This window comes from Glycine max, chromosome 1, assembly GCF_000004515.6.
Source record: "Glycine max cultivar Williams 82 chromosome 1, Glycine_max_v4.0, whole genome shotgun sequence".
Lineage (NCBI taxonomy): Eukaryota > Viridiplantae > Streptophyta > Magnoliopsida > Fabales > Fabaceae > Glycine > Glycine max.
This window is the reverse complement of record NC_016088.4, coordinates 33,021,586-33,035,009: the sequence shown is the minus strand read 5'-3', so window position 1 is coordinate 33,035,009 and position 13,424 is coordinate 33,021,586. Positions and strand designations below refer to the sequence as shown.

General features: G+C 37.2%; 2 non-coding genes across 2 annotated transcripts; both read right to left on the bottom strand.

Moving 5' to 3' along the window:
- Positions 1-5,062: 5,062 nt before the first annotated feature.
- On the bottom strand, positions 5,063-5,169 carry LOC112998061 (small nucleolar RNA R71). The gene has a single exon (XR_003263083.1). It is a non-coding gene; the product is annotated as a small nucleolar RNA R71 (small nucleolar RNA).
- A 2,605-nt stretch (positions 5,170-7,774) lies between these two features.
- On the bottom strand, positions 7,775-7,881 carry LOC112998045 (small nucleolar RNA R71). The gene has a single exon (XR_003263067.1). It is a non-coding gene; the product is annotated as a small nucleolar RNA R71 (small nucleolar RNA).
- Between the last annotated feature and the right edge of the window lie 5,543 nt (positions 7,882-13,424).

Below are 13,424 nucleotides of genomic sequence, written 5' to 3'. Positions count from 1 at the left end.
TTGTACTGATACTGCCTAATGAAGGAAACCATTAGGTCATTCTAGGAACAGACCTAGGAAGGTTCCAGATTAGTATAGCAGGTGACGACTGCCCCAGTAAGACTTTCCTGGAAGAAATGTATCAATAGTTTTTCATCATTCGCGTATGCCCCTATTTTCTTGTAGTACATCTTGAGGTGATTCTTGGGGCAAGTGGTCCCTTGTACTTATTGAAATCTAGCACCTTGAACTTCGGAGGGATGACAATGTCGGGCACTAGGCACAGCTCTGCCATGTCGGCAAAAGCATAATATTTGCCTCCTTCAATGGCCCTTAGCCTTTCTTCTATATGATCAAATTTTTCCCACCGACAGCAAAATGTAAGGGTTGTGGTTGTGGTTGTGGATTAGAGAAAGGTGTAGGTGCCATGTGTGCATAGAACAAAAATATTTCTAACTAAAAATATAATAGATAGACATACACACACAAAACACAATAACATAGCAAAGGTAATATACAAATATGGACAAAACAAAAGATAAAAGAGAAAAGGGAACATAAATAAAGAAGAAGTCACGATAAAGCCTTGCACACTGATCGAATGGCTTAACTCTCTAACAAGTCCCCAGTGGAGTGGCCATCTGTCGTAACCTACCTCAGACGGGACGGCAAAAAGATAAGCCAAAGCATTCGTCTCCTAGGGAGAAAACGTGTGGAGTTGCCACCAACGTTTATTCGTCTCCTAGTTTGGGCTTCCCTTTTCTTCTTCCTTTCCTCTTCCTATGTTTTTTCCTCTATCCCAAACTTGCTGAACCCTTTAACCCCTCCCCTTTAACCCCTCCCCTACATGGCTATTTATAGAAAAAGCCATTTGGGGCAGAGGCAACTCGCCTTGGCGAGCTGGTTGCTTCATCTTGAAGGTATTAGTACGCCCAGGCGAGCTGGAGCTCACCCAGGTGAGCTAGTTACTTAAGGATGAAGGTATTTCATGGCCCAGGTGATTCAGATACTAGCCTGGGCAAGCTAGGGTCCAGAAATTTCTAGAAAATGACCATTTCGCCCTTTTCCTTGTGGTTTTCGTTCCTGGATTCGACAATCGATTTGAGCGATCTGTTAACCTTGCATTGCAATCAGTGTCAAATGATAAAAGCATTCCTCGAACAAAATTAGGGTCTGACAACATCTTAAGATCTTTAGCTCATTCAGAGGCTTATGTGTTATTTTCGAGATATTGAGTATTCTCTTTATGTATATGGAGGGGAACACAAGCTGGTTGTTTATAGAGAAAACACTTATAACCGCCTGTAATCGATTAAATCTACAAAGTAATTGATTACATAATCTTTTTAATCGATTAAACTATTCTTACCAACATCTTGAAATAACACAAGAACAATGTAATCGATTAGATACTCAAAGTAATCGATTAAAGTGTTGTTGTTCACTTTTGAACAACTAAACGAAAGAGAAGTAATCGATTAAACCACTTGGTAATCGATTAAAGCAAAGACTCCTGAATAAATCAGTCATTGTCTCAAACAATAGAGCAATAAATTATAAGATATCGTTAATTGATTAAATCGATACGAGACTCAACTCTTTAAGCTTCAAACAGCTTGTTGTAATCGATTACGATAAACTTGTAATCGCTTAAAACAGAGTTTTTGCCTCTTGAAGAAACTTTTCTTACTTAGAAACTTTTTTCTTCACACTAACTATGATGATGAATGATGCAAGATAGATATCATATGTACTAAGATGAAACATACAAGATAACAACCAATACAAATGCCACTCAAGGGAGTTAGGCATGTAAAAGTCAAAACATCTTCAAGCTTTTCCTTAACCTTCAAGCTTTGGCCTTTATGTTGTTCACCGTGTTGCTCATGTTGTGAAAAAGATGATGGAACTCAATAAACCAAGAGGGGGGGGGGGGGGTGAATTGGTTTTCAAAATAAAACATACCTCTTAAAAAATAGTTACAAAAAAACTTTTTGCATGGATCGTATCACAAAACAAATATGAATCGAACGTAATCAATACTTAATCAATCCTTCCGTAAACATGATCTTTCATTAACATCCTTTCTTTCATAATCATAAAACTTGAATCTTTGTGAAAAACTTGTTTAAAACTTGAATGAGTTTATTAAACCTTGAATGAGAGAAAAAGATTAGAACAAGAGAAGTAAGACATAATCTTTTATATTGTTTCACTCTCTATTTCTAGAGAAGCTAATCCAGTTATCTAATCCACAACCTGAATTATATTTCCAATATGCATACAGAATCCTTACAAGCAATCATAGCCAACCTACAATTCCCACCCCGAAAAAAAAAAGACTAAGGCATCCAACATTAGGGTCCTTTGTGAATATAAGCCTAAGAGAACCCTACTCTTAGCCCAAACTAGAAAACCCTATTCTCGCATATTGTAAGCAATTCACGCATAAAAAACAAAGACTGTGTAAAAACCATACACAAAAAAAAACCAAGTAGGAGAGATACAACCAGACCAATCTTTCCACAAAAACCTTCTTGGATTAAGAAGGTGATTGATGTGCCATTATTTTCTCCTATTTCTTAACCCTTTTTGCACCATTTTAAGTACTGATTAATCTTAATTGTCAAATTAATTAGGCAGTTTTATTATTTGGTCCCATTTAGCTAATTTGATGTTTTTAATCTAATTTTAGGAATTAATGAAGCAATGGGCTTGAATCCAGAATTGGGCTTGGACTTGAAGAGGGCAAACTATTTTATTCTACAAAATTTTATCTTATCTAGACTTTATCTTATCTAGATATTATTTAGATTTTATCTCATCTAGATATTATTTCATCTAGATCTTATCTTATCTAGATTTTATTTTATTTTATTTATGGGCTTGGATTTAAAACAAATTTGTAAGCTTTGGGGCTGAAAAACTATATAACAGCACCAACGTTCTAGTTTAGGCTCTCTCTTCTCTCTCTCCTATTTTTGTTTTTAGTTTTAGGCTTCTATTCTCTTTCTCCTTTATTTTCCTTTTTGCAATTCCACTTCTGACTTTTTTAGTTTTAGCAATGAAATTTCGTTCTTCAATCTATAATTTCGTTCTCTATTGATTAATGGAAGACTAAGTCCTAATCATTGTTTTCTCCTTAGGATCAAGCACAGTTCTCTTTGAGGTTCTATTATTACTATTAAATTCTGTTCAGTTTTTCCTCTTCACTAATTACTCCAAATTGGTTGCTATTAATTCATGCATGCTTAGTGCTTGATTAATTGTCTTTGCGCTAAATTTATGTTCATGCTTAATGATCGTTTATGAGTAATTGGTGTATGTGTTGCTTAATCACATAATGAATGCCTTATGTTAAATTTCGCTTAGTAATTTAATTTAGGGTTGGATTAAGTGATTGAACTGAATAAGGATAAACTATCGTAACCAAGGATAAGAGACTTGCTTGTGAATCAAGGGGAAGCAACGTATTTTAATTCTGATATTTTCTAATTCAACTTTACTCTTTGTTTAATATACAAAAGCAAACAACCCCCCCCCCCCCCAATTTGTTACTATTACCTACTATCTGTTAAGAACAATTGTTGTATCATTGCTCGTTCGGAAACAACCTAGGATCACTTCCTAGTTACTGCATTTTAATGTTTATTTGATTCGGGTATGGCCTCGATCAAATTTGGCGCCGTTGCTGGGGAGCAATGTCCAAATGATCATAATAGCTAGTGTCGCGTTAGTGTTTAATTTTGTCGTGCTGTGTTAGTATTGTCTTAGTGTTGTTTAGTACCTTGTTATTTTGTTTATTGTATGTTTCTGTTTTAGTTTTTTTCTGTTCAGCGCTTCCCCTGTTTTAGTTTTGGTGTTTTGCTGTGAATAGTGTTTTGCGACGGATTTAGCGACATCTTTTGCTGAATAGAACAGTTGCTGGAAAACAGGGTAGTAGTGGAAATCCCATAGAGACAGATTTTAGAGACCACCCTTGCTGAATTATTTGAGATTTTTTGTTTTGGTAACTATAGTTGTTATTTTTGGCTGAATTTTTTTGTGGTCACTTCTTTTGATCCATATTTTGTGGGAAAAATAGCTGGAGCCCATAGTTTGGTCAGATTTGAAAGTTCCAAAAAAGTAGCAAATTTTATTTTTGTCAAAACTTCAAACGACCATAACTTTTGCTCCGGTTAACAAAATCGCAATTATTATATATGTATTTGGGGTAGAAAAAAATTTCCCATGCCGTGGCAACCCACCATAGGCCAGATGAGGTCTCCTTCTTCCAAAAAATGTGATTCTGTCAAAAGTTTTTTTATTTTCCAAGTATTATTCTCTTATTTTTCTTAACTTGTCATTTTTAGCTTCTATAGTTAGACTTTGAATTTCTGTTTGAAATTTTTTGCGCTATCTTCTCATCATTTTATAAGGTTGCTCACAAAATTTCAAGTCATTTGGATATCATTTGAGGGTAGTTGTAATTCAAACCGACACTGTTACTTGCATAATAAGGCAACTAATTGTGCATGATGAATTTAGTGTATGACTAGAGGCAATCCATCTGACTTACAACCCTTTGATCTTGAGATAGATAGGACATTTCATAGATTAGTTAGACATCATTTAGTACCTTTTGAGCATCCTGAGCATTCTGTTATTAGTGATTTTGAGCATTATAGTTTTGAACATTCTGATTTTGTACATTCTGAGAACATGGCACAACCTCCACCCCGTGAGAGGACTCTAAGGGAAATGGCTGCACCTGATTTCACCTACGAAAGCTTGTGCATCCAATACCCTGATGAGGATGTCCCATATGTTCTTAAAACTGGACTGACTGACCCACTTGCTTCCAAAGTTTCATGGCCTTGCAGGTGAAGACCCACACAAGCATCTGAAAGAATTCCATATTGTTTGCTCCACCATGAAACCACCAGATGTCCTGGAGGATCACATATTTCTGAAGGCCTTTCCTCATTCTTTAGAGGGAGTGGCAAAGGACTGGCTATATTACCTTGCTCGAAGGTCTATCACGAGCTGGGATGACCTCAGGAGAGTATTCTTAGAAAAAAATTTCCCTGCTTCCAGGACCACGGCCATCAGAAAAGATATTTCAGGTATTAGACAACTCAGTGGAGAGAGCCTACATGAATACTGGGAGAGATTTAAAAAATTATGTGCCAGTTGCCCTCACCACCAGATTTCAGAGTAGCTTCTTCCCCAAAAATTTTATGAAGGACTCAGTAACATGGAGAGAAGTATGATAGATGGTGCCAGTGGTGGAGCCTGATGTGTCATTATTTTCTCCTATTTCTTAACCCTTTTTGCACCATTTTAAGTACTGATTAATTTTAATTGTCAAATTAATTAGGCAGTTTTATTATTTGGGCCCATTCAGCTAATTTGATGTTTTTAATCTAATTTCAAGAATTAATGAAGCATTGGGCTTGAATCCAGAATTGGGCTTGGATTTGAAGGGGACAGACTATTTTATTCTACAAAATTAGATCTTATCTTATCTTATCTTATCTAGATATTATTTAGATTTGATCTCATCTAGATATTATTTCATCTAGATCTTATCTAATCTTATCTAGATTTGATTTGATTTTTTTATGGGCTTGGATTTAAAACAGATTTGTAAGCTTTGGGGCTGAAAAACTATATAACAGCACAAAGGTTCTAGTTTAGGCCTCTCTTCTCTCTCTCTTCTCTCTCCCCTATTTTTGTTTTCTAGTTTTAGGCTTTTTCTTTGAGACATTTTTTCATTTTGCAATTCCAGTAGCAACAAAATTTCGTTCTTCAATTTATAAGTTCGTTATCTATTGATTAATGAAAGGCTAAGTTCCCAGCGTTGCTTTCTATTGAGGATCAAGCACAGTTCTCTTTGAGGTTCTATTATTACTGTTAAATTCTGTTCAGTTTTTCCTCTTCACTAATTACTCTAAATTTGTTGCTATTAATTCATGCATGCTTAGTGCTTGATTAATTGTCTCTGCGCTTAATTTACGTTCATGCTTAATGATCGTGTATGAGTAATTGGTGTATGCGTTGCTTAATCACATAATGAATGCCTTATGTTAAATTTCGCTTAGTAATTTAATTTAGGGTTGGATTAAGTGGTTAAACTGATAAAGGATAAATTCTCGCAACCTAGGATAAGAGACTTGCTTGTGAATCAAGGGGAAGCAACGTATTTTAATTATGATATTTTTCTAATTCAATTTTACTCACTATTTAATTTACAAAAGCAAACAACCCCCTCCCCCCAATTTGTTAGTATTTCCTACTATCTGTTATGAACATTTGGTTTATCATTGCTCGTTGTGAAATGACCTAGGATCACTTCCTAGTTACTACATTTTAATGTTTATTTTATTCGGGTACGGCCTCGATCAAATTTGGCGCCGTTTCCGGGGAGCAGTGTCCAAAGGTTCATAATAGCTAGTGTCGTGTTAGTGTTTAATTCTTTCGTGTTTTATGTTTAATTTTTAGTGTTGTGTTAGTGTGTGTGTTAGTGTTGTTTAGTTCTTGGTATTTTGTTTAGTGTGTGTTTTGTTTTAGTTTTTCTGTTAAGCGCTTCTCCTGTTTCAGTTTTGGGTGTTTTGCTGTGAATAGTGTTTTGCGACGGATTTAACGACCACTTTGGCTTGCGGAAAAACAGAGTAGTAGTGGAAATCATGTAGCGACGGATTTTAGCGACCACCCTTGCTGAATTATTTGGGATTTTTTGTTTTAGTAGCTTGAGTCGTTATTTTTGGCTGAATTTTTTTGTGGTAACTTCTTTTGATCCATATTTTGTGGGGAAAATAGCTCGAGCCCTTAGTTTGGTCAGATTTGAAAGTTCCAAAAAAGTAGCAAATTTGATTTTTGTCAAAAACTTCAAACGACCATAACTTTTGCTTCGGGTATCAGAATGACTATTATTATATATGTATTTGGGGTAGAAAAAAATTTATCATGCTGTGGCAGCCCGCCATAGGCTGGCTGAGGTCTCCTTCTTCAAAAAATTGCAATTATGTCAAAAGTTTTTTATTTTCCAAGTATTATTCTCTTATTTTTCTTAACTTATCATTTTTAGCTTATATAGTTAGACTTTGAATTTTCATTTGAATTTTTTTGTGCTATCTTCTCATCATTTGATAAGGTTGCTCACAAAATTTCATGTCATTTGGATATCATTTAATGGTAGCTGTAGTTCAAACCTACACTGTTACTTGCATAAGAAGGCAACTAATTGTGCATGTTGAATTTAGTGTATGACTAGAGGCAATCCATCTGACTTACAACCCTTTGATCTTGAGATAGATAGGGCATTTCATAGATTAGTTAGACATCATTTAGTACCTTTTGAGCATCCTGAGAATTCTGTTATTGGTTATTTTGAGCATTATAGTTTTGAACATTCTGATTTTGTACATTCTGAGAACATGGCACAACCTCCACCCCGTGAGAGGACTCTAAGGGAAATGGTTGCACCTGATTTCACCTACGAAAGCTTGTGCATCCAATACCCTGATGAGGATGTCCCATATGTTCTTAAAACTGGACTGATCCACTTGTTCCAAAGTTTCATGGCCTTGCAGGTGAAGACCCACACAAGCATCTGAAAGAATTCCATATTGTCTGCTCCAACATGAAACCACCATATGTCTAAGAGGATCACATATTTCTGAAGGCCTTTCCTCATTCTTTAGAGGGAGTGGCAAAGGACTGGTCATATTACCTTGCTCAAAGGTCCATCACGAGCTGGGATGACCTCAAGAGAGTATTCTTAGAGAAAATTTCCCCTGCTTCCAAGACCATGGCCATCAAAAAAGATATTTCAGGTATTAGACAACTCAGTGGAGAGAGCCTATATGAATACTGGGAGAGATTTAAGAAATTATGTGCCAGTTGCCCTCACCACCAGATTTCAGAGCAGCTTCTTCTCCAATATTTTTATGAAGGACTTAGTAACATGGAGAGAAGTATGATAGATGCTGCCAGTGGTGGAGCCCTTGGAGACATGACCCCTGCTAAAGCTAGAAATTTAATTGAGAAGATGGCTTCCAACTCCCAGCAATTTAGTTCCAGAAGTGACGCTATTGTAATTAGAGGAGTGCATGAAGTAGCCACAAATTCATCCTCATCAGGCGAGACTACAAAGCTTCAAGGTAAACTAGATGCCTTGGTTAACCAGGTAACCCAACTGGCCATGAATCAAAAATCTGCACCTGTCGCCAGACTCTGTGGTTTATGCTCCTCTGCTGACCACCACACTGACCTTTGCCCTTTCGTGCAACAATCTGAAGCAATTGAACAGCCTGAAGCTTATGCTGCAAACATCTACAACAGACCTCCTCAACCTCAGCACCAAAATCAGTCACAACAGAATAATTATGACCTCTCCAGCAACAGGTACAATCCCGGATGGAGGAATCATCCCAACCTTAGATGGTCGAATCCTTCACAACAGCAGTAGCAACAACAATAGCCTTATTTTCAAAATGCTACTGGCCCAAATAGACGATACGTTCCTCCGCCAATCTAGCAGCAACAACAACAACAGCCCCAGAAGCAACAAACAGTTGAGGCCCCTCCGCAACCTTCCCTTGAAGAACTTGTGAGGCAAATGACTATGCAAAACATGCAGTTTCAACAAGAGACCAGAGCCTCCATTCAGAGCTTAACTAATCAAATGGGACAGTTGGTTACACAGTTAAATCAACAACAGTCCCATAATTCTGATAGATTACCTTCTCAATCTGTCCAGAATCCCAAAGATGTGAGTGCCATTACATTGAGGTCAGGAAAACAGTGTCAAGGACCTCAACCAGTAGCATCTTCCTCATCCGCCAATGAACCTGCCCAACCTCACTCTACTCTAGAAAAAGATGATGACAAAAATTTAAAGAGTAAGTTACCTAACAATTTCTATGCAAGTGAATCTAAAGAGAAGCAGCATATCCCTCTTCCATTCCCTCCAAGAGCAATTTCCAACAAAAAAATTGAAGAGGTGGAGAAGGAGATCTTGGAAACATTTAGGAAAGTAGAGGTAAACATACCTCTGCCGGATGCAATAAACCAAATTCTAAGATATGCTAAATTCTTGAAGGAGTTGTGCACTAATAAGCGGAAGCTTAAAGGAAGTGAAACAATTAGTATGGGCAGAAATGTCTCCGCATTGATTGGTAAATTTGTTCCCCAAATCCCTAAAAAATGTAAAGATCCAGGTACATTCATCATACCTTGTATTATAGGGAACAATAAGTTTGACAATGCCATGCTAGATTTAGGAGCTTCTGTTAGTGTTATGCCTCTATCTATTTTTAATTCTCTATCTCTAGGTCCTTTGTAGCCAACTGATGTGGTAATTCATTTAGCTAATAGAAGTGTTGCCAATCCTGCTGGTTTCATAGAGGATGTCTTAGTTAGAGTTGGTGAGCTGATTTTCCCTATTGATTTTTATATTTTAAATATGGAGGAGGGATTTTCTAAAGGATCAGTTCCCATCATTCTAGGCAGACCTTTTATGAAAACTGCTAGAACTAAGATAGATGTATATGCAGGCACACTATCTATGAAGTTTGGTGATATAACTGTTCATTTTAATATTCTTGATGCTATGAAACACCCATCTGAAGATCTTTCTGTATTTTGTGTTGAAATAATTGACCATATTGTTGATGAATACATGATTGATCTTCATTCTAATCTGTATACATGTCGCTCTTCATGCATTGAATCTGAATTTGTACTTGATCATATGTCTGAATTTGATGCTGAGAGTGAATCTGAATTTGATATTGATTACATGTTTGCTGATGTTTTACCTCTTGAGATTGATTTTATAGAGTCAGATAGAACTAACCATGTTTCAGGAAGTACACATACCTCTAACTTTCTTTATGAGGTACAGGCTGAGAAACCATCTCTTTCTACCACTATCCAGCCATCCACACCAGAATTGAAGCCTCTGCCATCAAATTTAAAATATGCTTACTTGGATGATAGCAAAAGTTTTCCAGTAATTATATCTGCCTCCCTTGTTGATGAGCAAGAGGAGAAGTTGTTATCAGTTCTCAAGAAGCATAAGAAGGTTATAGGCTGGACCCTATCGGACATTCCTGGTATTAGCCCATCCACATGTATGCATCGAATAAATTTAGAAGATGGAGCTAAACTAGTAAGACAGCCATAGAAAAGACTCAACCCGGTGATTCTTGATGTAGTGAAGAAGGAGGTAACCTAGCTTTTGCAAGCTGGAATCATTTATCCTATCTCCGACAGCCAATGGGTGAGTCCCGTCCAAGTAGTTCTAAAGAAAATCGGCGACACCGTGATAAAAAATGAGAAGGATGAGTTGATTCCTACTCGGGTGCAGAACAGTTGGAGAGTATGCATCGACTATAGGAGGCTGAACCAGGTTACCAAAAAGGACCATTTTCCACTGCCATTCATTGACCAGATGCTTGAATGCCTGGCAGGTAAATCTCACTACTGTTTCCTTAATGGTTTTTCTGGTTATATGCAAATCACTATTGCTCCTGAGGATCAGGAGAAAACCACATTCACCTACCCCTTTGGCACTTTTGCCTATAGGAGGATGCCTTTCGGCCTGTGCAATGCCCCTGGTACCTTCCAGTGGTGCATGATTAGTATTTTTAGTGATTTTTTAGAAAATTGCATAGAGGTGTTTATGGATGATTTCACTGTATATGGATCCTCTTTTGATGTTTGTTTGGATAGTCTGGAAAAGGTTTTGAATAGATGCACTGAAACTAATCTTGTTCTAAATTTTGAAAAATGTCATTTTATGGTTGAGCAAGGTATATTTTTAGGCCACATTATTTCCAATAAGGGCATTGAAGTATATCCTGCAAAAATTTCTGTTATTTCACAATTGCCTTACCCCTCTTGCGTGCGAGAGGTGCGATCTTTTCTTGGTCATGTAGGATTCTACAGGCACTTTATAAGAGATTTTAGCAAAGTAGCCCTTCCACTATCCAACTTGTTACAAAAGGAGGTGGAGTTTGACTTTAATGATAAATGCAAAGAGGCTTTTGATTGCCTAAAAAGAGCACTGACTACCACCCCCATCATCCAGGCACTCGACTGGACAACCCCTTTTGAGCTTATGTGTGATGCATAAAATTATGCATTGGGGGTTGCCTTGCTCAGAAAATTGATAAATTTCCTAGGGTGATATATTATGCTTCTAGGACTTTAGATGTTGCCCAAGTGAATCATACTACTACTAAGAAAGAGCTACTAGCCATAGTTTTTGCTCTTGAAAAATTTCATTCTTATTTGCTTGGTACTCGCATTATTGTTTATACTGACCATGCAGCTTTTAAGTACTTGTTGCAGAAGGCTGATTCAAAGCCTAGGTTGATCCGATGGATACTCTTGCTCCAAGAGTTTGACTTGGAGATCCGTGATAGGAGCGGAGCACAAAATTTAGTTGCTGATCATTTGAGTCGGATCGAACACGTGTCTGATGAGGACTCACCCATTCGGGATGATTTCCTGGATGATCATTTATGTATATTGTATAGTATTTCTGATTCTCTTTCTACTCCCTGGTTTGCTAACATTGTCAATTATTTAGTTGCTTCTGTTTTTCCTCCCTTAGCATCTAAGGCTCAAAAAGATAAAATTAAAAGTGATGCTAAGCATTTTATTTGGGATGACCCCTACTTGTGGAAATTGTGCAGTGATCAGGTCATTAAACGATGCATTCCAGATCATGAGACTGACTCAGTCCTGCAGTTCTGTCATTCTTCTGCACCGGGAGGTCATTTGGGTGTTCAAAGGACAGCTCGCAAAGTGCTTGACTGTGGCTTTTATTGGCCCACCATCTTTAAAGATGCGTGGAAGATTTGTAGCACTTGTGAGCAGTGTCAGAGAGCAGGAAGTGCACTTACATGGAGACAACAAATGCCTCAGAAACCTATGCTATTCTGTGAGGTGTTTGATGTCTGGGGTATAGATTTCATGGGCCCTTTTCCTATATCTTTTGGTTATGTTTAAATTCTCCTTGCAGTTGATTATGTTTCAAAATGGGTGGAAGCCAAGCCTATTAGAACTAATGATGCTAAGGTTGTTGTAGATTTTGTCAGATCTTATCTGTTTTGCAGGTTTGGAGTACCTAAATCAATCGTTAGTGATCAAGGAACCCATTTTGCAACAAATCAATGCATGCCTTGCTTAAAAAGTATGGGGTTGTCCACAGGGTATCCACACCATACCACCCCCAAATCAATGGACAGACAGAAATTTCTAACAGGGAGATCAAGAGAATTTTAGAGAAGATTGTGCAGCCAAGCAGGAAAGATTGGAGTACCAGGCTAGATGATGCTCTTCGGGCATATAGGACAGCCTACAAAGCACCTATAGGAATGTCTCCTTATCGGGTTGTCTTTGGAAAGGCATGTCATCTTCAAGTGGAGATTGAGCACAAAGCATACTGGGCAGTGAAGACCTGTAACATCTCTATATATCAAGCTAGTGAGGAAAGAAAGTTGCAACTGAGTGAGTTAGATCCGCCTAGAAGCGTATAAGAATGCCAAGTTCTACAAAGAAAAGACCAAGAAGTTCTATGATAGCATGATAATTAAGAAGGACTTCATGGTTAGGCAAAAAGTGTTATTGTATAATTCTAAGCTTGGACTCATGAGTGGTAAGTTGAGGTCTAAGTGGATTGGTCCTATTTTTGTTACTAACGTTTTTCTTTATGGTACAGTTGGGATCAAAAGCGACTCCACAAACAAAAGCTTCAAGGTCAATGGACCACCGACTTAAGTCATTCCTCACAAACCCCTCTTTAGTGGACGTAGTGGTGGAAGAGACTTCTTTACTCCACCCTACTCTTCCTCCACCATGACTTAGGGAGTTTTTCTTTTCCTATCTCCTTCTTTACTTTTATTACATTTGTTCGATTCTATTTGATGGTTTAATTGCTTTTAATCTTTTAATTGTGCCACATTGAGGACAATGTGTTGTTTAAGTATGGGGGGGGGAGTGTGTTCTTTGGTTTTGGTTTTGTTAGTTGTGTTAAATTAGTTTAATTTTGTTATTTTTGTTGGGTTCTAGTTTAATTTTGTTAGTTTTGTTGTGTTAAATTTGCATGTTTGTCTTTGAATTATAAGATATGTTCAAGTAATGGGTAATTGTTCTGAAAATAAAAGTCTCTTGACATTTTGTGATTTGAAATCCTTGTTTTTCCTCTACATGTCATGATAGTTTTGAAAGCTCAATTTGAAAGTGATAAGTTTACCTTTGTGAGAATTTGAGCCATCCATCATCATAATCTTTTGGTGTGTTTTGCCCCATTGATTGCTTGCATAATAGCCTTAGCTTGATTCTTGTTGATGCTTCCTAATTCACATGCATATTTGGAAATAATTTAGGCAATTTTGTTCTTATAAACTTCTTTGTTTTGAAGCTCATTACTAGCCATAAGTGAAAAACCA